The sequence below is a fragment of the Scyliorhinus torazame genome, chromosome 1 (assembly GCF_047496885.1).
Source record: "Scyliorhinus torazame isolate Kashiwa2021f chromosome 1, sScyTor2.1, whole genome shotgun sequence".
Lineage (NCBI taxonomy): Eukaryota > Metazoa > Chordata > Chondrichthyes > Carcharhiniformes > Scyliorhinidae > Scyliorhinus > Scyliorhinus torazame.
Genome location: NC_092707.1, coordinates 415,295,010 through 415,320,782, shown reverse-complemented (window position 1 = coordinate 415,320,782; position 25,773 = coordinate 415,295,010). Strand labels below are relative to the sequence as shown.

The 25,773-nt window shown below is 54.6% G+C and overlaps 1 protein-coding gene across 5 annotated transcripts in view; it reads left to right on the top strand.

The window, feature by feature from the left end:
- LOC140428567 (stathmin-4-like) overlaps positions 1–25,773 on the top strand; it is a 290,346-nt gene that overhangs the window by 54,634 nt on the left and 209,939 nt on the right. For 2 of the 5 annotated variants that reach the window (XM_072515234.1, XM_072515191.1), the window contains exon 1: positions 12,672–12,764. The exons of the other annotated variants lie outside the window; for them this stretch is intronic. The gene's annotated coding sequence lies outside the window, so the exon portion shown is untranslated. Of the gene's footprint in view, positions 1–12,671; positions 12,765–25,773 lie in introns of those variants that run through there. 5 annotated transcript variants of the gene reach the window in all.

Here is a 25,773-nt window from a genome sequence, read left to right as displayed (position 1 = left end):
CCTTCTTCCTCTTAACAAGAGATTCCACTTCCTTGGTAAACCACGGTTCCCTCGCTCGACGCCTTCCTCCCTGTCTGACCGGTACATACTTATCAAGAACACGCAGTAGCTGATCCTTGAACAAGCCCCACTTATCCAGTGTGCCCAACACTTGCAGCCTACTTCTCCACCTTATCCCCCCCAAGTCACGTCTAATGGCATCATAATTGCCCTTCCCCCAGCTATAACTCTTGCCCTGCGGTGTATACTTATCCCTTTCCATCATTAACGTAAATGTCACCGAATTGTGGTCACTGTCCCCAAAGTGCTCTCCTACCTCCAAATCCAACACCTGGCCTGGTTCATTACCCAAAACCAAATCCAACGTGGCCTCGCCTCTTGTTGGCCTGTCAACATATTGTTTCAGGAAACCCTCCTGCACACACTGTACAAAAAACGACCCATCTATTGTACTCGAACTATATATTTTCCAGTCAATATTTGGAAAGTTAAAGTCTCCCATAATAACTACCCTGTTACTTTCGCTCATATCCAGAATCATCTTCGCCATCCTTTCCTCTACATCCCTAGAACTATTAGGAGGCCTATAAAAAACTCCCAACAGGGTGACCTCTCCTTTCCTGTTTCTAACTTCAGCCAATACTACCTCGGAAGAAGAGTCCCCATCTAGCATCCTCTCCGCCACCGTAATACTGCTCTTGACTAGCAGCGCCACACCTCCCCCTCTTTTGCCTCCTTCTCTGAGCTTACTTAAACACCTAAACCCCAGAACCTGCAACATCCATTCCTGTCCCTGCTCTATCCATGTCTCCGAAATGGCCACAACATCCAAGTCCCAGGTACCAACCCACGCTGCCAGTTCCCCTACCTTGTTTCGTATACTCCTGGCATTGAAGTAGACACACTTCAAACCACCTACCTGAACGCTGGCCCCCTCCTGCGACGTCAAATCTGTGCTCCTGACCTCTATACTCTCATTCTCCCTTACCCTAAAACTACAATCCAGGTTCCCATGCCCCTGCTGCATTAGTTTAAACCCCCCAAAGAGCACTAACAAATCTCCCCCCCAGGATATTTGTGCCCCTCAGGTTCAGATGTAGACCATCCTGTCTGTAGAGGTCCCACCTTCCCCAGAAAGAGCCCCAGTTATCCAAAAATCTGAAACCCTCCCGCCTGCACCATCCCTGTAGCCACGTGTTTAAATGCTCTCTCTCCCTATTCCTCATCTCACTATCACGTGGCACGGGCAACAACCCAGAGATAACAACTCTGTTTGTTCTAGTTCTGAGCTTCCATCCTAGCTCCCTGAAAGCCTGCCTGACATCCTTGTCCCCTTTCCTACCTATGTCGTTGGTGCCAATGTGGACCACGACTTGGGGCTGCTCCCCCTCCCCCCTAAGGACCCGGAAAACACGATCCGAGACATCACGTACCCTTGCACCTGGGAGGCAACATACCAAACGTGAGTCTCTCACGCTCCCACAAAATCTCCTATCTGTGCCCCTGACTATAGAGTCCCCAATTACTAATGCTCTGCTCCTCTCCCCCCTTCCCTTCTGAGCAACAGGGACAGACTCCGTGCCAGAGGCCCGTACCCCATGGCTTACCCCTGGTAAGTCGTCCCCCCCACAAGTATCCAAAGCGGTATACTTGTTTCTCAGGGGAACGACCGCAGGGGATCCCTGCACTGACTGTTTTTTCCCAGTCCCCAGGTTATTGTCACGAGTAGGCTTCAATGAAGTTACTGTGAAAAGCCCCTAGTCGCCATATTCCGGCGCCTGTTTGGGGAGGCTGTTACGGGAATTGAACCCGCGCTGCTGGTCCGCTTTCAAAGCCAGCAATTTAGCCCAGTGTGCTAAACCAGCCCCTGGTTGATGGTGCCTTTCATGTGCCCCCTCCCCCACCTTCATCCCCCTTCATCCCCCTTTCATGGGCATGGCCCCCCTCAAGCCCTAGGCCTTGGCAATGCCAACCTGACACCCGGGCACCCTGTCACTACCAGCCTAGCAGCCTGGAACCCTGGCAGGACCTCAGGAAAATTCCAATCACCAGGGAAGTGGTACTGAGCAAATTGCCAAAACCCGGGTGGACCCAAATGGACATCATCCTCGGGCCTTGAAAGAAGTGACAAATGAGATAGTTGATGCAAGCATAAAAGCAAATTACTGCGGATGCTGGGATCTGAAACCAGAGGAAATGCAGCATCTGTAGGGAGGGAAAAGAGCTAATGTTTCGAGTCCAGATGACCCTTTGTGAGATAGTTGATGATTTGATTTTAATTTTACAAAATTCCCTTGATTCTGAAAGGTTCCATTAGATTGGAAGATTCAGATCAGCCATGATCATCGTGAATGCGGAGCAGGCTCGATGGGCCGAATGGCAGATTTCTGCTCCTACATCTGATGGTCTTACAGTAAATATAACTCTTTTATTCACAAATGCGGGGGAGACAGAAAGTGGGAAACTACAGGTGCATTAACCAAATGTCTAAGAGAGGGAAAATGTTAGAAGCCACGATTAATGATATTATAGCAGGGCACTTGGAAAAGTCAGGGTAATCAGGCAGAGTCAACATGGTTTTGTGAAAGGGAAATCACGTTTAACCTGTTTATTGGGATTCTACCAAGGAATCACATGTGCTGTGGATAACGGGGAACCGGTGGATGCACTGGACTTAGATTTCCAGAATATATTTGAGAAAGTGCCTCATCAAAGGCCATTGTGGAAAATAAAGATTTATGCTGCAGGGGGTAACCTACTGACACAGCTTGAAGATTGGTTAGCTAACAGGAAAGAGTTGGTACAAATTGATCTTTTTCAGGTTGGCACGGTGTGACGTGTGGTATGCCACAGGGTCGTGCTGGGGTCTCAACTCCTCACAATTTATATTAGTGACTTGGATGGAGGGACTGAAGGTCAGGGGAATGCTCCGCATCTTTGGGGGCCGAGCCCCAACCTTGAGGGGCTAGGCTGGCGCCGGACGAATTTCCGCCTCGCCAGCTGGCGGAAAAGGCCTTTGGTGCCCCGCCAGCTGGCACGGAAATGACATCTCCGGGCGGCGCATGCGCGGGAGCGTCAGCGGCCGCACACGGCATCCCCGCGCATGCGCAGTGGAGGGGGTCTCTTCCACCTCCGCCATGGTGGAGACCGTGGCGGAGGTGGAAGGAAAAGAGTGCCCTCACGGCACAGGCCCGCCCGCGGATCGGTGGGCCCCGATCGTGGGCCAGGCCACCGTGGGGGCACCCCCGGGGACAGATTGCCCCGCGCCCCCCCCCCAGGACCCCGGAGCCTGCCCGCGCCGCCTTGTCCCGCCGGTAAGGTAGGTGGTCTAATTTACGCCGGCGGGACAGGCATTTTAGCGGCGGGACTTCGGCCCATCCGGGCCGGAGAATCGCGGGGGGGGGGGCTCCGCCAACCGGCGCGGTGCGATTCCCGCCCCCGCCGAATATCCGGTGGTGGAGAATTCGGCAACCGGCGGGGACGGGATTCACGCCAGGCCCCGGCGATTCTCCGACCCGGCCGGGGGGGTGGGGGGGTCGGAGAATCTCGCCTCTGGTTACTAAATCTGCTGTTGACACAAAGATAGGTAGGAAAGTAAAGCATGGAGAGGACACAAAGAGGCTAAACAGAGACAGGAATAGGTTCAGTGAGTGGACAGAGATCCGGCAAATGGAGCACAATGTGGGGAAAATGTGAAATTCTTCATTTTGGCAGGAAGAGTAAAAAAGAAGCTTATTATCTAAATGGTGAGAGATTGCAGAGCTCTGAGTTACAGAGGGATCTGGGTGTCTGAGTGCATGAATCACAAAATGCTGGTAGTGTACAGACACAGCAAGTAATTAGGAAAGTTAATAGAATGTTACTGTTTACTGTGAGGGGGAATTGATTACAAAAGTAGGGAGGTTATGATTCAGTTGTACAGGACATTGGTGAGACCACATCTGGAGTATTGTGTACAGTGTTGGGCTCCTTATTGAAGGAAAGATGTAAATGTGTTAGAACCAGTTGAGTGAAGGTTCACTAGACTAATACCAGGAATGAGCGGGTTGTCTTATGAGGAAAGGTTGGAGAGGTTGGGTTTGTATCCACTGGAGTTTAGAAGAGTGAGAGGCGACTTGATTAAAACCTTGAAGACCCCGCGGAGTATTGACAGGGTGCATGTGGAGAGGATGTTTCCTCTTGTGGGAAAACCTGTTTAAAAATAAGAGGTTGTTCAAAATCTCTCAAAATAAAGTTTGAGACATGAAGAGCAAATGCGGCACTTGGTCCCCATTCTCTTCTGGTCATAATCTCACTTATTGTTAATCATAGAACATGGAACATAGGTTATACAGTGCAGAAGGAGGCCATTCGGCCCATCGAGTCTGCACCGACCCACTTAAGCCCTCACTTCCACCCTAACCCAATAACTTACTTGGTTAGAGATAAAGGGCTATTGTTATGATTGATGAAGATTCACTGGATTGTAGACAATTCATGAGGGATTTTATTTAGTCCGAGCTAAGAAGGTCATTAAATTTACTGGGATACAAATGATGCAATTAATGGGAGGAACCAAGTCTGTCTGTAGTTTTGCAGCCTGTTGTAAGATTTTAAATTGAACAGCAGTTTGCCATCGGAAATTGAGTCTGACAAGACAGACGTGAACTGGATCTGCTTTTGAAAGTGTGTCTCTCTCTAAAAATATCCACACAGATACGCAAGTAATCTGTTAACTTTTTAATAAGTGGCATTTGAATTGTATTGGGTTGCTGAATTGGAATTAGTAGCAGGTGTAGATAGTAAGCTCAAGTTTTTCCTTTTATTTAAGAACTATTTAACTGATAAATGCAAACCTATTTCTTTTCTGTTAATGTGGTTAATTCTGTTTTTAAATTAAAGTTTGTTTGAACATAAAAGATACCTATTGGGCAGAGTCATCACTCCTGGGGTGAAGTGTCCTTTCTGCACAGTTTTATGAATTGTTTGCGGTTCTTGTCTGATATCTCAACAACAGTGGGAGCTCTTAACTGGATTAAAAAGTATAATTCCTAGTTTGGTTTGGGATTATTGAGTTTAGAGAGAGCGTGCGTGAGGAACTTGTGCTTTTTTTCAGGTGTTGATACTTGGCAGTTGAAATAGGAAGTGACGGGTAACGTGGCTCTTTCAGTGACCAAGGCTTTCCTGGGTGTGGAAGAGGTCACTCTGGTAGATTTGCAAAGGGTGGTTAAAACAAAGATTTTGGATTTTCCGGTCAAGCTGCAGTTGACTTTACTTAAAAGCGTGAGGAAGGTGGAAATAATTCAGAAATGGGTCAGCATTTAAATTTGCCAGAAACACAGTCTGAATCATTGGAATTAGCTAAAATTCAATGACAAATTAAACAATTGCAACATGATAAAGAACCTGACAGCTTGAATCGGAATTAAAGGCAAAGGAAAAATACAAGGAGAGAGCAGAAAGGAGGGAGGCAAAATAAAATGAGAGAGGATTTGAACATTGAGAAAATGAAACTACAAATTATCCGCTTAGAATGTTGGCGTTAAAGGCAGAGGTTGAGGAAAGTTTAAGGAAGGGGTAAACCAGTAAAAAGCCAGTGGGGATATGTTTACATATATTCAAACACTTTAAGGTTTGACGAGAAAGATGTGAAAGCCTTTTTTTTAAATCACATTTGAGATGTAGCTAAACAATTGAATTGGCCACAGACCATATTGATATTGTTGGTTCAAACAGAGTAGGTAGAGCTAGTGAAGCTAATGAACATTCACTCCCTCCACCACCACGCACAGTGGCAGCCGTGTGTACCATCTACAAGATGCACTGCAGTAACTCACCAAGGTTCCTTAGACAACACATTCCAAACCCACAACCACTACCATCTAGAAGGACAAGTGCAGCAGAAACCTGGGAATCCCACCAGCTGGAGGTTCCCCTCCAAGTCACTGACCACCCTGACAGGGAAATATATCACTGCTCCTTCTCGGGCAACATCCTGGAACTCCCTCCCTAACAGCGCAATGGGTGTACCTACACCATATGGTTGAAGAAGACAGCTCACCACCACCTCCTCAAGGGCTAGTAGGGATGGGCGATAACTGCTGGTCTCGTCAGCGAAGCCCACATTCCACACAAAGAGTTTATGAAATGTCCCAAGGGGCTTCACAAGAAAATTCTAAAACAAAATATGAGGCCACGACACACAAGGAGATATCAGATCGGGTGAGGAAAAGCTTGGTCAAAGAGGAATGGCTGGAATGGTGAAAAGTGACTGAAGGGAGACAGTGTAGTTCAGGGAATGAATTCCAGAGCTGGTGATCCAGCCAGCTGAAGGCACGGCTGCCAATGACGGAGCCGGATTGGGAGTCAGGTGCGGTTCAGCGAGCTCAGAGAGGACAGGAGGACGTCAGTTGCAGTGAATAAGAAGGTGCACAGGTCTCAATGGAGGCTGGAATGTGTCCAGGAATGAACTGGAATGAACCCTGCCTTGTGATTCCCTGCAATGATGATGTCACTGCTGTCAATGATGGATTTCCTGAAAATCTGAGATCAGACAACAGCTTAGTCCACAAAAACCCAATGAGAAACCTTCGGTCAGCGTGGAATACACAGCCAGAGCCAGGAAGTGATCTGTCTCCTCCTCCACTTTGATCAATTACAATAGAAATAGCAGGAAAACAAATGACATCACCCACAGCACTCAGCTTCGGAATAAATGAATAAATAATTGGAGAATCTGGGAATTTCAACAGGGCTCGCCAAGGGGGAACCCATCTGAGATGCTCGGAGCATTGACAGGGGAAGGTTTGTGCCAGTGTCTGACTCCCAGGGGCACTGATTAACCCCAGAGGGAGTGACTGACCCCCCCAGGGGCACTGATTAACCCCAGAGGGAGTGACTGACCCCCCCAGGGGCACTGATTAACCCCAGAGGGAGTGACTGACCCCCCCAGGGGCACTGATTAACCCCAGAGGGAGTGACTGACCCCCCCAGGGGCACTGATTAACCCCAGAGGGAGTGACTGACCCCCAGGGGCACTGATTAACCCCAGAGGGAGTGACTGACCCCCAGGGGCACTGATTAACCCCAGAGGGAGTGACTGACCCCCAGGGGCACTGATTAACCCCAGAGGGAGTGACTGACCCCCAGGGGCACTGATTAACCCCAGAGGGAGTGACTGACCCCCAGGGGCACCGATTGACGCCAGAGGCAGTGATTGAGGTCCAGGGAAAGTGATTGACCCCAGAGGCAGCAGTGATGAACCCAGGGGCAGTGATTGAAACCCCTCCCCACCACCCAAGCAGGGAGCTGACTCTCTCTTTCTGGATTAATATGCTGCTGACCATCCATAAAATGACTCACGCCCGCAGTCACCACATGGAACCTGGCACCATATTTGGTCCCAGCCCATCCCGACACAGAGCACCCGGGCAGGAAGGGGATGAGCAGCGATAGGGCAGGTAGGGAGGGGGGACTTGATGCAAAGGCAGTGAGGAGGGGGGTTGGGATTGGGTAGGGCCCAGGAGGTGAGAGTATGGGTGTGAGTGGGAATGGGGTTTGTGGACGGGGTGAGAGCGTGGGTTTGAAAGAGCGGGGGAAGTGGGAGTGGGTGGGTGGCGGGGTGAGGGTGTGGGTGGTGAGGGAATGGGGAGGGTGGCGAGGGTGGGAGTGGGAGTGGGAGTGGGTGGATGTCGGGGTGAGGGTGTGGGTGGTGAGGGTGTGGGTGGTGAGGGTGTGGGAGTGAGGGTGTGGGTGGTGAGGGTGTGGGGGTGAGGGTGTGGGGGTAAGGGGGTGAGGGTGGTGAGGGTGTGGGTGGTGAGGGTGTGGGTAGTGAGGGTGAGGGTGTGGGGGTAAGGGGGTGAGGGTGGTGAGGGTGTGGGTGGTGAGGGTGTGGGAGTGAGGGTAAGGGGGTGAGGGTGGTGAGGGTGTGGGGGTGAGGGTGTGGGGGTAAGGGGTGAGGGTGGTGAGGGTGTGGGTGATGAGGGTGAGGGTGGTGAGGGAGCAGGGTGGGGTGGTGAGGGTGGTGAAGGTGTGGGGGTGAGGGTGAGGGTGGTGAGAGTGGAGTGTGTGGGTGTCGGGGTGAGGGTGTGGGGGTGAGGGTGTGGGGGTGAGGGTGTGGGGGGTGAGGGGGCGAGGGTGTGGAGGTGAGGGTGTGGGTGGTGAAGGTGTGGGGTGAGGGTGCGGGCGTAAGGGTGAGGTGGTAGGGGGTGAACGTGGAGTGAGGGTGCGGTAAGGGTGAGGGGGTGAATGTGGGGTGAGGGTGCGGTAAGGGTGAGGTGGTAGGGGGTGAATGTGGGGTGAGGGTGCAGTAAGGGTGAGGTGGTAGGGGTGAATGTGGGGTGAGGGTGCGGGTGTAAGGGTGAGGTGGTAGGGGGTGAATGTGGGGTGAGGGTGCGGTAAGGGTGAGGTGGTAGGGGTGAATGTGGGGTGAGGGTGCGGTAAGGGTGAGGTGGTAGGGGGTGAACGTGGGGTGAGGGTGCGGTAAGGGTGAGGTGGTAGGGGTGAACGTGGGGTGAGGGTGCGGTAAGGGTGAGGTGGTAGGGGGTGAATGTGGGGTGAGGGTGCGGGTGTAAGGGTGAGGTGGTAGGGGGTGAACGTGGGGTGAGGGTGCGGTAAGGGTGAGGTGGTAGGGGTGAACGTGGGGTGAGGGTGCGGGTGTAAGGGTTGGGCAGAGAGTTAATTTCAACCTGATCTCCCCCCTGCGTCCAAGCCCCAAACACCTTCCTGATAGAATTGGTGTGCGTGATTTAATGGAGAAGGAGTGCGCTGTGGGTGTGTTTAGCGAGGTGTTTCTCAGGGAGGAAAGCCTCGCCCAGGCCGCACCTACCTCCAGTTCCTGCACTGAGCTCAGCTCGTCAGCTCCAGATCGGAGCGCCATGTTTCAATCCCGACCTAATCTCTGGACCCCCTACCATGACTGTGATCCCCCCCCCACCCCAGAGAACTCCAGAATAATTCAGTGCAGAAGAGGCCCTTCGGCCCATCGAGTCTGCACCCACACATGGAAAACACCTGACCTGCCGACCTAATCCCATTGGCCAGCACTTGGCCCATTACCTTGAATGTTAAGACGGCTAAGTCCCCATCCAGGTACTTTTTAAAGGATCTGAGGCAACCCGCCTCTCCCACCCTCCCAGGCAGTGCGTTCCAGACCCTCACCACCCTCCCAGGCCGTGCGTTCCAGACCCTCACCACCCTCCCAGGCAGTGCATTCCAGACCCTCACCACCCTCCCAGGCAGTGCGTTCCAGACCCTCACCACCCTCCCAGGCAGCGCATCCCGGACCCTCACCACCCTCCCAGGCAGCGCATCCCAGACCCTCACCACCCTCCCAGGCAGCGCATCTCAGACCCTCACCACACTCCCAGGCAGCGCGTTCCAGACCGTCACCACCCTCCCAGGCCGTGCGTTCCAGACCCTCACCACCCTCCCAGGCAGTGCGTTCCAGACCCTCTCCACACTCCCAGGCAGCGCGTTCCAGACCCTCACCACCCTCCCAGGCAGTGCGTTCCAGACCCTCACCACCCTCCCAGGCAGCGCGTTCCAGACCCTCACCCCCCTCCCAGGCAGCGCATCCCAGACCCTCACCACCCTCCCAGGCAGCGCGTTCCAGACCCTTACCACCCTCCCAGGCAGTGCGTTCCAGACCCTCTCCACCCTCCCAGGCAGCGCGTTCCAGACCCTCACCCCCCTCCCAGGCAGCGCATCCCAGACCCTCACCACCCTCCCAGGCAGCGCGTTCCAGACCCTTACCACCCTCCCAGGCAGTGCGTTCCAGACCCTCACCACCCTCCCAGGCAGCGCGTTCCAGACCCTTACCACCCTCCCAGGCAGTGCGTTCCAGACCCTTACCACCCTCCCAGGCAGTGCGTTCCAGACCCTCTCCACACTCCCAGGCAGCGCGTTCCAGACCCTCACCACCCTCCCAGGCAGTGCGTTCCAGACCCTCACCACCCTCCCAAGCAGTGCGTTCCAGACCCTCACCACCCTCCCAGGCAGCGCGTTCCAGACCCTTACCACCCTCCCAGGCAGCGCGTTCCAGACCCTCACCACCCTCCCAGGCAGCGCGTTCCAGACCCTCACCACCCTCCCAGGCAGCGCGTTCCAGACCCTCACCACCCTCCCAGGCAGCGCGTTCCAGACCCTCACCACCCTCCCAGGCGTTGAGTTCCAGAACCTCACCACCCTCCCAGGCAGTGCGTTCCAGACCCTCACCACCCTCCCAGGCAGCGCGTTCCAGACCCTCACCACCCTCCCAGGCAGTGCGTTCCAGACCCTCACCTTTCTCCCAGGCAGCGCATCCCAGACCCTCACCACCCTCCCAGGCAGTGCGTTCCAGACCCTCACCACCCTCCCAGGCAGTGCGTTCCAGACCCTCACCACCCTCCCAGGCAGCGCGTTCCAGACCCTCACCACCCTCCCAGGCAGTGCGTTCCAGACCCTCACCTTTCTCCCAGGCAGCACATTCCAGACCCTCACCACCCTCCCAGGCAGTGCGTTCCAGACCCTCTCCACACTCCCAGGCAGCGCGTTCCAGACCCTCACCACCCTCCCAGGCAGCGCGTTCCAGACCCTCACCACCCTCCCAGGCAGTGCATTCCAGACCCTCACCACCCTCCCAGGCAGCGCGTTCCAGACCCTCACCACCCTCCCAGGCAGCGTGTTCCAGACCCTCACCACCCTCCCAGGCAGCGCGTTCCAGACCCTCACCACCCTCCCAGGCAGCGCGTTCCAGACCCTCACCACCCTCCCAGGCAGTGCGTTCCAGACCGTCACCACCCTCTGGGTAAACAGGTTTTTCCTCAAACCCCCCCCTAAACCTCCTGCCCCTCACCTTGAACTTATCTCTCCTCATAACTGACCCTTCAACAAAGGGGAACAGCTGCTCCCTGTCCACACTGTCCATGCCCCTCATAGTCCTGTGCACCTCGATCAGGTCACCCTCAGTCTTATCTGCTTTAGCGAAAACAACCCAATCCTATCCAACCTCTCTCCATAACTTAAACGTTCCACCCCAGGCACCATCCTGGTGAACCTCCTCTGCACCCCCTCCAGTGCAATCACATCCTTCCTATAATGTGGTGACCAGAACTGCACACAGTGCTCCAGCTGTGGCCTCACCAAAGTTCGAGAAAACTCCAACATGACCTCCCTGCTTTTGTAATCTATGTCACGATTGATAAAGGCAAGTGTCCCGTATTCCTTTTTCACCCCCTGATTAACCTGCCCTTCTGCATGCAGAGATCTATGGACAAACACGCCAAGGTCTCTTTGTTCCTCAGGACTTCCCAGTGTGGGGCCATTCATTGAATATTTCCTTGTCAAATTACTCATTCCAAAGTGTAACTCCTCACACTTTCCAGGGTTAAATTCCATCTGCCACTTCTCTGGCTGGTTTAGCACAGGGCTAAATCGCTGGCTTTGAAAGCAGACCCAGGCAGGCCAGCAGCGCGGTTCGATTCCCGTAACAGCCTCCCCGAACAGGCGCCGGAATGTGGCGACTAGGGGCTTTTCACAGTAACTTCATTTGAAGCCGACTTGTGACAATAAGCGATTTTCATTTCATTTCATTCTCTGCCCATTTGACCATCCCGTCTACATCTTCCTGTACCCCAAGACCCTCAGCCTCACTGTTAACCCCCCGGGCAATCTTTGTGTCATCCGCAAACCTACTGATCCGACCCCCCCACATAGTCATCTTACCTGTTAGGAAGTTCTTAAGCTCCTCTCACCCCACCTGATAAGGATAGGGCCCCCCAGGCCTGATCTCTGGCAGTGTCACCTGGGCGCCTTGGCTGTGCCCCCTCCCAGTGTCAAGGTGACTGTGTGGCAGCTGGAGAACCTGCTCAGAGGCCGACCGCTTGGGGGCCCCGATGTCCCAGGGGGGCCTCCAATGCTCTGGGAACCCCCCTCCCAGTGTGCCATTACACCTGGTCCACGTTTGTGTTGGCGTCGCGGCAAGATCATCCAGGCGTGGGTGTTCGATACCGGCCTTGAGAGACTCTGGCGCCGTCATCTTCAAGTGAACCTAACTGCTCACTTAAATATGCAAATCTGGACCAGGCCAGCGAGGCGAGTTTCAGATCGCGACGTCTCACAGGATCTCATTAGATCTCCCGTGATGTCCCGAGCGTCACTCGCCTCGCGAGAGGCCTCTTGTGAGATTTAATGGCTTTATTGTGTCTCGAGTCGGGCTTTATGCTGTCCGAACGGAAACATCTTAGCCTGAATGATATGAAACACCACTCTCCAATCAGGAAGTAGGGCTCTTACCCACTTATAAATGGAGGAATAGCAAGGTGCAAATAAGGACCGGGAGAAGGGCATTTAGCCCCTCGAGTCTGCTCCACCATCCAATACAATCATAGCTGATCTCCCTCATCAATATCCCTCATTATCCCTCAATTCACTCAGCACCCAGGAATCTAAAAGGGACTGGGATGAGGGGTCAGTTGGCGATTGATCATTTTATCGGGGTGGGGGGGGTCCGGCTGCGAGACTTGAGTCTCTCCCGTGGAACACTGGCGGTGTGGATCTCCTGACCTCGCCCATACACGTCACAGTATAACTTCTCACTGGGCCCCTGTGGATTCTGAGGGGGATGATGCTGGATCTCAGGACGGTTCAACACCAAGGCCCAGCCTTTAATCCAGTGGCCAATCACTGTTCAGGCCGGTGGTGGGCCAATCAGGTGGTGGAGATGTGATGTAATGGAGGAGGCTGGGTTTTAGAAGCTGATTGGGACCCAGATTCTCTCTCTGCTCCTTCACAGACTGAGGGCTGTGGTAAGTACACACAAGACAAAATGCAGCAAAGCCGTTGCAGTCACTGCACAGTTGCCTTCTTTTCCATACATTTAATTTGGATTTTCTGGGCTGTGTTTTGTGTGAGATTGATTTTTACAGTGTTCAATATTTGTCGGCGAGAGGCTTTTTCCTGTGAGCTGGACAGAGACATTGAGCAGGGAAAATGATTTGTGACGAGAATCTGACAGTCGGTGCACTAATGAATCTGACGATCCAGTGAGATTTTGTATTAAATGTAAAGGATTGGATTAAATTCTGTGAGGTTTAATTGTGTGTTGGAAGAGATGCTGCTTTGACAGAGAAACTGCTGAATATTTTGTTTATTATTGTGGGGGTTGAGATTTCCAGATACATCTTTTGAATAAAGATGGAGATTTAAATTAAATTCTGAAAAAGATGTGTTTCAGTACAACTGGGGAAAAGAAATGTTCCAGTCGGATAAACCGTGTCCCGGTGTCTGTCTGTCTGCGTCTGCCTGTCTGTGTCTGTCTGTGTACGTGTCTGTCAGTGGGTGGGATGGTGGGTGGGTTTGGGGGGGGGGGCTATGACTGACGTTCTCTTAAGACAATTTTTAAAATGTAATTTATGTCCCCCAGAGCAGGCCCCTGCCTTGGGTGTTAATCGTGGTGTCCACTGACCTCTCCTTTATTCCTGGACTTATGCCTCACTCTGAGACACGAGTAGAGCGCTGTAACGTTCAGTTTTAGCTTACAGATTGTACCGTGCCACATTCAGTGGGAGGTGCTGAATCATCACCGTGGTGAAACTCGTCTGGCCTGGGCTGTTGGTGCCTGAACTGCAAAGTTGGCTCCAGTATCAAACCCCTCGATTCATTTTTACACAAATTCCTGGACCTGTTGATGAATATGCAGACAGCATGACATCCGAGAGAGAGTGATTTAGTGCACAGGGAACAATCAGATACAAGCACATTCCAAGCTCATGTCTCTTGGCTGTGAATTCAGCCAAGTATCAATTTTCAATTCCTCCAAACTGGTATTAATCCACTTACAGCATGGGGTTGGACACAGAGTAAAGTTCCCTCCGCACTGACCCGTCAAACACAGCAGAGGTACAGGGTTAGACACAGGGCATCATCGAGCAGCCTCGTCGTGCCTGGCTTGGTGACGCGATGAAGCTGGTAAATCTCAGGGGAGGTCTCTCGCAAGGCCTACGATGCTCGGGACGCCTCATGGTCTGTGAGCAGTCCGGCTCACCGAAATATGTCCACGGCTGAGCCTCCCAAGGCCCGGGATCGAAGGCCCCCGCCTTGGAGACATCACCATGGCGCCGTTCAGCACTCGTCCACAGGAACATGGACCAGGCATAACAGCACCTGGGCGGGGGGGCCCAGGGGTCAGAGGGGGGGATCTCCCCAGGAGAGGGGGGGAGCGGTCTCCCTGGTGATCGGATAGGGGGGGGATCTTCCCGGGGGATGGGTTCTCCCCGGGGATCGTAGGCCCCAGGGGGATCGAAGACGGTGGGGGGGATGGGTGAGGGGGGGTGGGGGGAGGGGGGCGGAGGGGGGGGGGATATCCCCGGGGGATCGGAGCGGGGGATCACCCTGGGGGACGGGGTCTCCCCGGTGATCGAAGCCCCAGGGGTATCGGAGACGGTGTGGGGGATGGGTGGGGAGGGGGAGGCAGAGGGGGGGATATCCCCGGGGATCGGGCTCTGGGCAGGGTGGTATCCTGGCACTCCCGATGCCACACATGCACCTTGGCACTGGCAGCCCGGCCCACTGGCTGTGCTTCGTGGGCAGGTTGCCAGTGTCGGGGATTGGGCCCGAGAGGGGGGGAGAGGGGGCTGGAGGCTGCAGTGCGGGGTTGCGAGATCAGGGCGGCATTTAGCAATGGCACCCGGTCTGTTCCTGATGTGACGAAGAGGAAACAAATTTCAGTGCAGCCTGGGCGTGGCTTTTCGTTGATAGCGGCAACATCCTTGGCGCCAACTGCGCCCAAAGTGGGACTTTTACCCTTTAAATCGTCAACACAAAGTAAATCCACCTCCACACTATCCCCATCAAACACTCCCAGGACAGGTACAGCACGGGGACAGATACAGAGTAAAGCTCCCTCTACACTGTCCCCATCAAACACTCCCAGGACAGGTACAGCACGGGGTTAGATACAGAGTAAAGCTCCCTCTACACTGTCCCCATCAAACACTCGCAGGACAGGTACAGCACGGGGTTAGATACAGAGTAAAGCTCCCTCTACACTGTCCCCATCAAACACTCCCAGGACAGGTACAGCACGGGGTTAGATACAGAGTAAAGCTCCCTCTACACTGTCCCCATCAAACACTCCCAGGACAGGTACAGCACGGGGTTAGATACAGAGTAAAGCTCCCTCTACGCTGTCCCCATCAAACACTCCCAGGACAGGTACAGCACGGGGTTACATACAGAGTAAAGTTCCCTCTACACTGTCCCCATCAAACACTCCCAGGACAGGTACAGCACGGGGTTAGATACAGAGTAAAGCTCCCTCTACACTGTCCCCATCAAACACTCCCAGGACAGGTACAGCACGGGGTTCGATACAAAGTAAATCCACCTCCACACTATCCCCATCAAACACTCCCAGGACAGGTACAGCACGGGGTTAGATACAGAGTAAAGCTCCCTCTACACTGTCCCCATCAAACACTCCCAGGACAGGTACAGCACGGGGTTAGATACAGAGTAAAGCTCCCTCTACACTGTTCCCATCAAACACTCCCAGGACAGGTACAGCACGGGGTTAGATACAGAGTAAAGTTCCCTCTACACTGTCCCCATCAAACACTCGCAGGACAGGTACAGCACGGTGTTAGATACAGAGTAAAGCTCCCTCTACGCTGTCCCCATCAAACACTCCCAGGACAGGTACAGCACGGGGTTACATACAGAGTAAAGTTCCCTCTACACTGTCCCCATCAAACACTCCCAGGACAGGTACAGCACAGGGTTAGATACAAAGTAAATCCACCTCCACACTATCCCCATCAAACACTCCCAGGACAGGTACAGCACGGGGTTAGATACAGCGGAAAGCTCCCTCTACACTGTCCCCATCAAACACTCCCAGGACAGGTACAGCACGGGGTTAGATACAGAGTAAAGCTCCCTCTACACTGTCCCCATCAAACACTCCCAGGACAGGTACAGCACGGGGTTAGATACAGAGTAAAGCTCCCTCTACACTGTCCCCATCAAACACTCCCAGGACAGGTACAGCACGGGGTTAGATACAGAGTAAAGCTCCCTCTACACTGTCCCCATCAAACACTCCCAGGACAGGTACAGCACGGGGATAGATACAGAGTAAAGCTCCCTCTACACTGTCCCCATCAAACACTCCCAGGACAGGTACAGCATGGGGTTGGATACAGAGTAAAGCTCCCTCTACACTGTCCCCATCAAACACTCCCAGGACAGGTACAGCACGGGGTTAGATACAGAGTAAAGCTACCTCTACACTGTCCCCATCAAACACTCCCAGGACAGGTAGAGCACGGGGTTAGATACAGAGTAAAGCTCCCTCTACACTGTCCCCATCAAACACTCCCAGGACAGGTACAGCACGGGGTTAGATACAGAGTAAAGCTCCCTCTACACTGTCCCCATCAAACACTCCCAGGACAGGTAGAGTGTGGTAAACCACTGTTGCACCTTTATTAGGTGATGTAAGGTAAGACCTGTACTACAAGTTTGCCGGTAGTCCCTGCCTGCTGGCTCCGCCTAGTAGGCGGAATATAAATATGCATGTCCTCCATTCAGCAGCCATTTTGCCAGCTGCTGTGGGAGGCCACACATCTTCGAGCAATAAAGCCTCAGTTGTACCCAACTCTCGTCTTTGTACAATTGATCGTGCCTCAATTTATTGCTCTAAGATTTTCTAAAAGATGGACCTCCGAATCAAACCAGATCGCCTGCAGCGGGATCCGCAATCAAGCGACGCCGAAAAGGACTTTATCACTGGCGAGCTTGCTTCGAGGCGTACATCAACTCAGCTCCCAGCCCTGTTCTGGAGGCTCAGAAGATACAGATCCTGTGCTCAAGGTTGAGCTCCAACTTGTTTCCGCTGATCCAGTATGCCCCGAACTACGCCGATGTCATGGCGCTTCTCCAAGAAAACTACGCACAGAAGACAAACACGCTCTTCGCCAGGCATGTACTCGCCACTCGCTCTCAACTCCCTGGTGAGTCCATAGAAGACTTCTGGCGGGCCCTAATCCCACTCGTCCGGGACTGTGACTGTCAGGCCGTTACGGGCACTGAACATTCCGACCTTCTTATGCGGGATGCGTTCGTAATGGGCATTGGGTCGGACCTCATACGCCAAAGACTGTTGGAAGGGTCACCCTCGACCTCGCTGAGACAAAGAAGCTAGCGCTCTCCATGACGGTTGCCTCACATAACATTCAGGCCTCCCCCACCAGCCGTGTGGCCCACCCCTCCTACCCCTCGTGGACCCCACAGACAGCCGCCCCAGCGGCGGCCTTACCCAGCCAGTACGCCTGCACCACACGCCAGCCCGCGCACACCGGGGGTCCCCGATGTTAATTCTGCGGCCAGCAGGAGCACCCTCGCCAACGCTGCCCGGCCCGCGCTGCCCTTTGCAAGGCTTGCGGCAAAAAGGAGCATTTCACCGCGGTGTGCCAGGCCCGCGCAGTCACCGCTATCGCGCCCACCGCCCTAGCCTACACACAATGGGCGCCGCCATCTTCATCTCCCCGGACCACCCACGGCCAGTGGGCGCCGCCATCTTCACCTCCCGGGGCCATGCGTGGCCAGTGGGCGCCGCCACCTTCACCTCCCGGGGCCACGCGCTGCCAGTGGGCGCCGCCATCTTCACCCCCCTGGACCACACGCGGCCAGTGGGCACCACCATCTTCACCACCCTGGACCATGCGTGGCCAGTGGGCGCCGCCATCTTCACCCCCCTCAGTCAACGTGCGGCCCATCTTGTCCAACCCTCGCAACGTGCGGCCCATGGGCGCTGCCATCTTGTCTCCCCCACAGGACATGGACACCGACAGCATTCCAGGACCTGGGCGCCCCAGGCTCCCCATCATCCGACGTCAGTGACGACTGACCACGACTCGCCTCAGTGACGATCGACCGGTCTCGTCCGCACAACCTGGCCACCGCATCGACCAGCGTGAAAGTCAACGGCCACATGACCTCTTGCCTGCTGGACTCTGGGAGCACCGAAAGCTTCATCCACCCGGATACGGTAAGCCGCTGCTCCCTCGCGGTACACCCCGCGAACCAAAGAATTTCTCTGGCCTCCTGAACCCATTCCGTGGCGATCCGGGGGTCCTGCACGGTCACACTCACGGTCCAGGGCATAGAATTCAGCGGCTTCCGCCTCTACGTCCTTCCTAACCTCTGCGCTGCCCTACTACTCGGCCTGGACTTCCAGTGTAACCTCCAGAGCCTAACCCTCAAATTCGGCGGGCCCCTACCACCCCTGTGTGCGGCCTCGCGACCCTATAGGTCTTCGCCAATCTAACCCCGGATTGCAAACCCGTCGCCACCAGGAGCAGACGGTACAGCACCCAGGACAGGACCTTCATCAGGTCCGATGTCCAGCGGCTGCTTCGGGAAGGCATTATCGAGGCCGGCAACAGCCCCTGGAGAACCCAAGTGGTAGTCGTTAAAACTGGGGAGAAACACAGAATGGTCGTGGACTACAGCCAGACCATCAATCGGTATACGCAGCTCGACGCAAACCCCCTCTCACGCATATCTGATATGGTCAATCAGATTGCACAGTACCGGGTCTTCTCAATGGTAGACCTGAAATCCGCCGACCACCAGCTCCCCATCCGTAAATCAGACCGTCCATACACCGCGTTCGAGGCGGACGGTCGTCCCAATCACTTCCTCAGGGTTCCCTTCGGCGTCATTAACGGGGTCTCGGTCTTCTAAAGGGAGATGGACCGAATGGTTGACCGGTACGATTTGCGGGCCACCTTCCCGTACCTAGACAACGTCACCATCTGCGGCCATGACCAGCAGGACCACGATGCCAACCGTGCCAAATTTCTCCACACCGCCACTCTCCTCAACCTCACCTACAACAAGGAGAAGTGCGTGTTTAGCACGACCCGCTTAGCCATCCGCGGCTATGTGGTCCAGAACGGAGTTCTGGGGCCCGATCCCGACCGCATGCGCCCCCTCATTGAGCTTCCCCTCCCCCACCGCCCCAAGGCCCACAAACGCTGCCTGGGGTTCTTCTCGTACTACGTCCAGTGGGTCCCAAACTATGCGGACAAGGCCCGCCCACTCATTCAGTCCACCCACTTTCCTCTGACGGCCGAGGCACAGCAGGCCTTCGCCCGTATCAGAGCCGATATCGCCAAGTAGTAGTGCACGCAGTCGACGAGGCGCTGCCCTTTCAAGTAGAGAGCGACGCATCAGACATCGCCCTAGCCGCCACCCTCAATCAGGCAGGCAGGCCAGTGGCATTCTTCTCCTGCACACTTCATGCCTCAGAAATCCGGCACTCATCCGTCGAAAAAGAGGCCCAGGCTATTGTTGAAGCTGTGCGACATTGGAGGCATTACCTGGCCGGCACAAGTAGACCGACTCCGGACCCTGCACGACAGCCTTTGTCACCCGGGAGTCAGACGGTTGTACCATCTCATAAAGGCCCGCAACCTGCCCTACTCCGTCAAGGAAGTAAGGACAATCACCAGGGAGTGCCAGGTCTGTGTGGAGTGCAAGCCGCACGTCTACCGGTCGGACCGTGCGTGCCTGGTGAAGGCCTCCCACCCCTTTGAATGCCTCAGCGTGGATTTCAAAGGGCCCCTCCCCTCCACCCTCCATTCTCAGTGTGGTCGATGAGCACACCAGATTCCCCTTCGCCATCCCATGCCCCGATATGACGTCTGCCACCGTCATCAAAGCCCTGAACACCACCTTCGCTCTGTTTGGTTTCCCCGCCTATATGCACAGTGACAGGGGATCCTCATTCAGGAGCGATGAGCTGCGTGCCGAAATCCTCTTCATCGTCGGGCGTGGGCAGGGGGAGGACGGATGGTCCTGGTGGGGTTAATGCTGTGAGCGCCGAGGGAGGGGAGGGTGGCACAGGGGGTGGATGGGGTGTGGGGGTGGAACCTGCTGGTGCCAGGTCCCTGAGTGGACAGTATCCTGGCGGCCACGTAGGCATACTGGGGTTTGCGTGGAGCAAGTGCACCCACTCCACCAACGGGTCCGCCTTGTGGAGTCGGACGTGTTTACGGAGAAGCCCGGTTCCCGGAGCTGTGAGCCAAGTTGGGAGCGATACCCCAGATGTGGACTTCCTGGGGAAGGCAAAAAGACGTTCATGTGGTGTACTGTTAGTGGTAGTGCAGAGTAATGAGCGAATGGAATGTAGTGCATCAGGGAGGACCTCTTTGCCAGCGGGAGGCCGGGAGATTTCTGGACTGCAGGGCCAGCTGGACGGCCCTCCATACCGTCCCGTTCTCCCTCTCTACCTGTCCGTTTTCCTGGGGGTTGTAGCTCGTCGTTCTGCTGGAGGCGATACCCCTGCTGAGCAGGAACTGAAGCAGCTCATCACTCATGAATGAGGATCCCCTGTCACTGTGGATGTAGGCGGGGAAACCGAACAGAGCGAAGATTGTGTTGAGCGCTTTAATGACGGTGGCAGACGTCATGTCGGGGCCTCGGATGGCGAAGGGAAACCGGGAGTATTCATCGATCATACTGAGGAAATACGTGTGACGGTCGGTGGAGGGGAGGGGGCCTTTGAAGACCACGCTGAGTCGTTCAAAGGGGCGGGAGGCCTTCACCAGGTGCGCGCGGTCCGGCCGGTAGAAGTGCGGCTTGCGCTCCGCACAGACCTGGCAGTCCTTGGCGATTGTCCTTACTTCCTCGACGGAGTAGGGCAGATTTTGTGCCTTCATGAGATGGTACAACCGAGTGACCCCTGGGTGACAAAGGCTGTCGTGCAGGGCCCGGAGTCGGTCTACCTGTGCGCTGGCACATGTACCTCGGGGTAGGACGTCTGGGGGCTCATTGAGCTTACCGGGGCGATACATAAGAGGAGGTGCTGGAAGTCTTAAAGCGCATCAAGGTAGATAAATCCCCGGGACCTGATGAAATGTATCCCAGGATGTTGTGGGAGGCTAGGGAGGAAATTGCGGGTCCCCTAACCGAGATATTTGAATCATCGGCAGCCACAGGTGAGGTGCCTGAAGATTGGAGAGTGGCGAATGTTGTGCCCTTGTTTAAGAAGGGCAGAAGGGAAAAGCCTGGGAACTACAGACCGGTGAGCCTAACGTCTGTAGTAGGTAAGTTGCTGGAAGGTATTCTGAGAGACAGGATCTACAAGCATTTAGAGAGGCAAGGACTGATTCGGGGCAGTCAGCATGGCTTTGTGCGTGGAAAATCATGTCTCACAAATTTGATTGAGTTTTTTGAGGGAGTGACCAAGAAGGTAGATGAGGGCAGTGCAGTAGACGTTGTCTACATGGACTTTAGCAAAGCCTTTGACAAGGTACCGCATGGTAGGTTGTTGCAGAAGGTTAAAGCTCACGGGATCCAGGGTGAGGTTGCCAATTGGATTCAAAATTGGCTGGACAACAGGAGACAGAGGGTGGTTGTAGAGGGTTGTTTTTCAAACTGGAGGCCTGTGACCAGTGGTGTGCCTCAGGGATCGGCGCTGGGTCCACTGTTATTTGTGATTTATATTAATGATTTGGATGAGAATTTAGGAGGCATGGTTAGTAAGTTTGCAGATGACACCAAGATTGGTGGCACAGTGGATAGTGAAGAAGGTTATCTAGGATTGCAACGGGATCTTGATCAATTAGGCCAGTGGGCCGACGAATGGCAGATGGAGTTTAATTTAGATAAATGTGAGGTGATGCATTTTGGCAGATCGAATCAGGCCAGGACCTACTCAGTTAATGGTATGGCGTTGGGGAGAGTTATAGAACAAAGAGATCTAGGAGTACAGGTTCATAGCTCCTTGAAGGTGGAGTCGCAGGTGGACAGGGTGGTGAAGAAGGCATTCGGCATGCTTGGTTTCATTGGTCAGAACATTGAATACAGGAGTTGGGACGTCTTGTTGAAGTTGTACAAGACATTGGTGCGGCCACACTTGGAATACTGTGTGCAGTTCTGGTCACCCTATTATAGAAAGGATATTGTTAAACTGGAAAGAGTGCAGAAAAGATTTTCTAGGATGTTGCCGGGACTTGATGGTTTGAGTTATAAGGAGAGGCTGGATAGACTGGGACTTTTTTCCCTGGAGAGTAGGAGGCTTAGGGGTGATCTTATAGAGGTCTATAAAATAATGAGTGGCATAGATAAGGTAGATAGTCAACATCTTTTCCCAAAGGTAGGGGAGTCTAAAACTAGAGGGCATAGGTTTAAGGTGAGAGGGGAGAGATTCAGAAGGGCCCAGAGGGGCAATTTCTTCACTCAGAGGGTAGTGAGTGTCTGGAATGGGCTGCCAGAGGTAGTAGTAGAGGCGGGTACAATTGTGTCTTTTAAAAAGCATTTAGATAGTTACATGGGTAAGATGGGTATAGAGGGTTATGGGCCAAGTGCGGGCAACTGGGACTAGCTTAATGGTAAAAACTGGGCGGCATGGACTGGTTGGCCGAAGGGCCTGTTTCCATGCTGTAAACTTCTATGATTCTATGATTCTATAATCTCGTAATTGTTGGTGGAGAGCTCGATCCTCCACCTCAAGATTTTATCGTTCTTGATCTTGCCCCGCTGTGTGTTGTTGAACATGAAGGCTACCGACCGTTGGTCAGTGAGGAGAGTGAATCGCCTGCCGGCCAGGTAATGCTCCAATGCCGCACAGCTTCAATGATAGCTTGGGCCTCCTTTTTGACGGATGAGTGCCGAGTTTCTGAGGCATGAAGGGTGCGGGAGAAGAATGCCACGGGTCTGCCTGCCTGATTGAGGGTGGTGGCAAGGGCGTCGCTTTCTACTTGGGAGGGCAGTGTCTCATCTACAGCGTGCATTGTGGCCTTGGCAATATCAGCTTTGATCCGGGTGAAGGCCTGTTGGGCCTCGGCCGTCAGGGGAAACTGGGTGGACTGTATGAGTGGGCGGGCATTGTCCGCATAGTTTGGGACCCACTGAGCGTAGTACGAAAAGAACCCCAGGCAGCGTTTGACGGCATGAGGTGCATGCGGTTGGGATCGGGCCCCAGAACTCCGTTCTGGACCACATAGCCGGGTATGGCTAAACGGTTCGTGCTAAACACGCACTTCTCCTTGTTGTAGGTGAGGTTGAGGAGAGTGGCGGTGTGGAGAAATTTAGCAAGGTTGGCGTCGTGGTCCTGCTGGTCATGGCCGCAGATGGTGACGTTGTCTAGGTACGGGAAGGTGGCCCGCAAACCGTACCGGTCGACCCATTCATTTCATCTCCCTTTAGAAGACCGAGACCCCGTTTGTGACGCCGAAGGTAACCCTGAGGAAGTGATTGGGACAAGCGTCCACCTCGAAAGCGGTGTATGGACGGTCTGATTTACGAATGGGGAGCTGGTGGTAGGCGGATTTGAGGTCTACCATTGAGAAGACCCGGTACTGTGCAATCTGATTGACCATCTCAGATATGCGTGGGAGGGGGTTTGCGTCAAGCTGTGTGTACCGATTGATGGTCTGGCTGTAGTCCACGACCACCCTCCGTTTCTCCCCAGTTTTAACGACTACCACTTGGGCTGTTGCCGGCCTCGATGATGCCCTCGCGAAGCAGCCGCTGGACATCGGACCTGATGAAGGTCCTGTCCTGGGTGCTGTACCATCTGCTCCTGGTGGCGACGGGTTTGCAATCTGGAGTTAGATTGGCAAAGAGGGCAGGTGGGTCGACCTTTATGGTCGCGAGGCCGCACACAGTGAGGGGTGCTAAGGGCCCGCCGAATTTCAGAGTTTGGCTCTGAAATGAAATGAAATGAAAACCGCTTATTGTCACAAGTAGGCTTCAAATGAAGTTACTATGAAAAGCCCCTAGTCGCCACATTCCGGCGCCTGTTCGGGGAGGCTGTTACTGGAGGTTGCACTGGAAGGCTGAGGATTAGTACAGCACAGGGGTAAGGGAGGACGTAGAGGCGGAAGCCGCTGAATTCTACGCCCTGGACCATGAGCGTGACCGTACAGTACCCCCGGATCGATACGCAATGGGATCCGGAGGCCAGGGAGATTTTTGGGTTGGCGGGATGTATCGTGAGGGAGCAGCGCCTAACCGTATCCGAGTGTATGAAGCTTTCGGTGCTCCCGGAGTCCAGCAGGCAGGAGGTTACATGTCAGTCGACTTTCACGCTGGTGGATGCGTTGGTCACGTTATGCGGACGAGACTGGTCGATTGACATGGAGGCGAGTCTTGGTTGGTCGTCGGGTAATGGGGCGGCTGGTGAGCCCGGGTCCTGGAACGCTGGTGGTACCCATGTGCTGAGGGGTAGACAAGATGGCGGCGCCCATGGAACGCACGTGTTGTGCGGATGGGAAGATGGCGACGCCCACTGACCGCACGTGGTCTGAGGGTGGGGGGTGGGGGGGGGGATGGCGGGGCCCATTGTCCGTGACCGAGGGGAGTGGCCCTTCTTCCCGCAGGCTTTACAAAGGACAGCGTGGGCCGGGCAGCGTTGGCGGGGGTGCTTCTGTTGGCCGCAAAAATAGCATCGGAGGCCCCCGGGGTTCGCTGGCTGGCGTGCAGCGCAGGCGTATCGGGTGGGCAGCTCCCCCGCTGGGTCGGCTGTCTGTGGGGTCCACTAAGCGTAGGAGAGGTGGGCCACGCGGCTGGGGGTGTAGGACTGGACGTTGCGCAGGGCGACCGTCATGGAGAGTGCTAGCGTTTTAGTCTCTGCGAGGTCGCGTGTGGCCCCTTCTAGGAGTCGCTGGCGTATGAGATCTGACCCAATTCCAGTCACAAAAGCATCCCGCATAAGGAGGTCTGAGTGTTCCGTGGCCATAACGGCCTGACAGTCACAGTCCCGGACGAGTGGGATTAGGGCCCGCCAAAAGTCTTCTATGGACTCACCAGGGAGTTGAGAGCGAGTGGCGAGTGCGTGCCTGGTGAAGAGCGTGTTGGTTTTCTGTGCGTGGTTGTCCTTGAGTCGAGTCCTGGCTTCGGTGTAGTTCGGCACTTTCTGGATTAACGGAAAGACTTTGGAGTTCAACCTGGAATATAAAATCTGAATCTTCTGAGCCTCTGGAACAGGGGTTGGTGCTGCGTTGATATACGCTTCGAAGCAAGCTAGCCAGTGCTGGAAGTCCTTTCTGGCGTTGCTTGAGTGAGGATCCAGCTGCAGGTGATCCGGTTTGATACGGAGGATCCATCCTTAGAAACTGATACCAATAAATTGAGGCGCGATCAATTGGACAAAGACGATAGTTGAATCCAACTGAGGCTTTATTGCTGTCAGATGTGTGGCCTCCCACAGCAGCTGGCAAAATGGCTGCTGAATGGAGGACACGCATATTTATACTCCGCCTACTGGGCGGAGCCAGCAGGCAGGGACTACCGGCGAACCTGTCGTACAGGTCCTACCGTACATCACCTAATACAGGTGCAACAGTGGTTTACCACACCCACCCACAAGAATCTACTTGGGTTGTGTGAAGTACTCACTTAACCACGATTGCCAATTCCCTGTTAGCGATAACCTTCAGCTGCACGGCCAGAGGCCCCGGCAGTCGGTGGGAGGTTATGGGTGGTCGTTGGGTCAGACGGGCAGGGACAAGGGTTGCCCCCGGAATGGGTAAACACGATCCAGGGGTTGGCATGGTGGTGCCACACGCAGTTGCCCCCAGTTGCTCTCCAGCACCTCCCTCCCCCCTCACAGTGGCCCACCTCTGCAGAGGGTCAAAGCCCCCTCAGCCAAGGGTCCCCCATACCCTCCCGTCCGAGCACTGGAGCGGCAATCCCAGTACGCCCGGGCTCTTTGCCCGTGAGCAAAGATGGCTACTCCCCTCCTCGGCTCCCCACAGACGCCCCTCCGCCAGGTTCACGTTTTAAGGAGTGCTAATCGGCAGC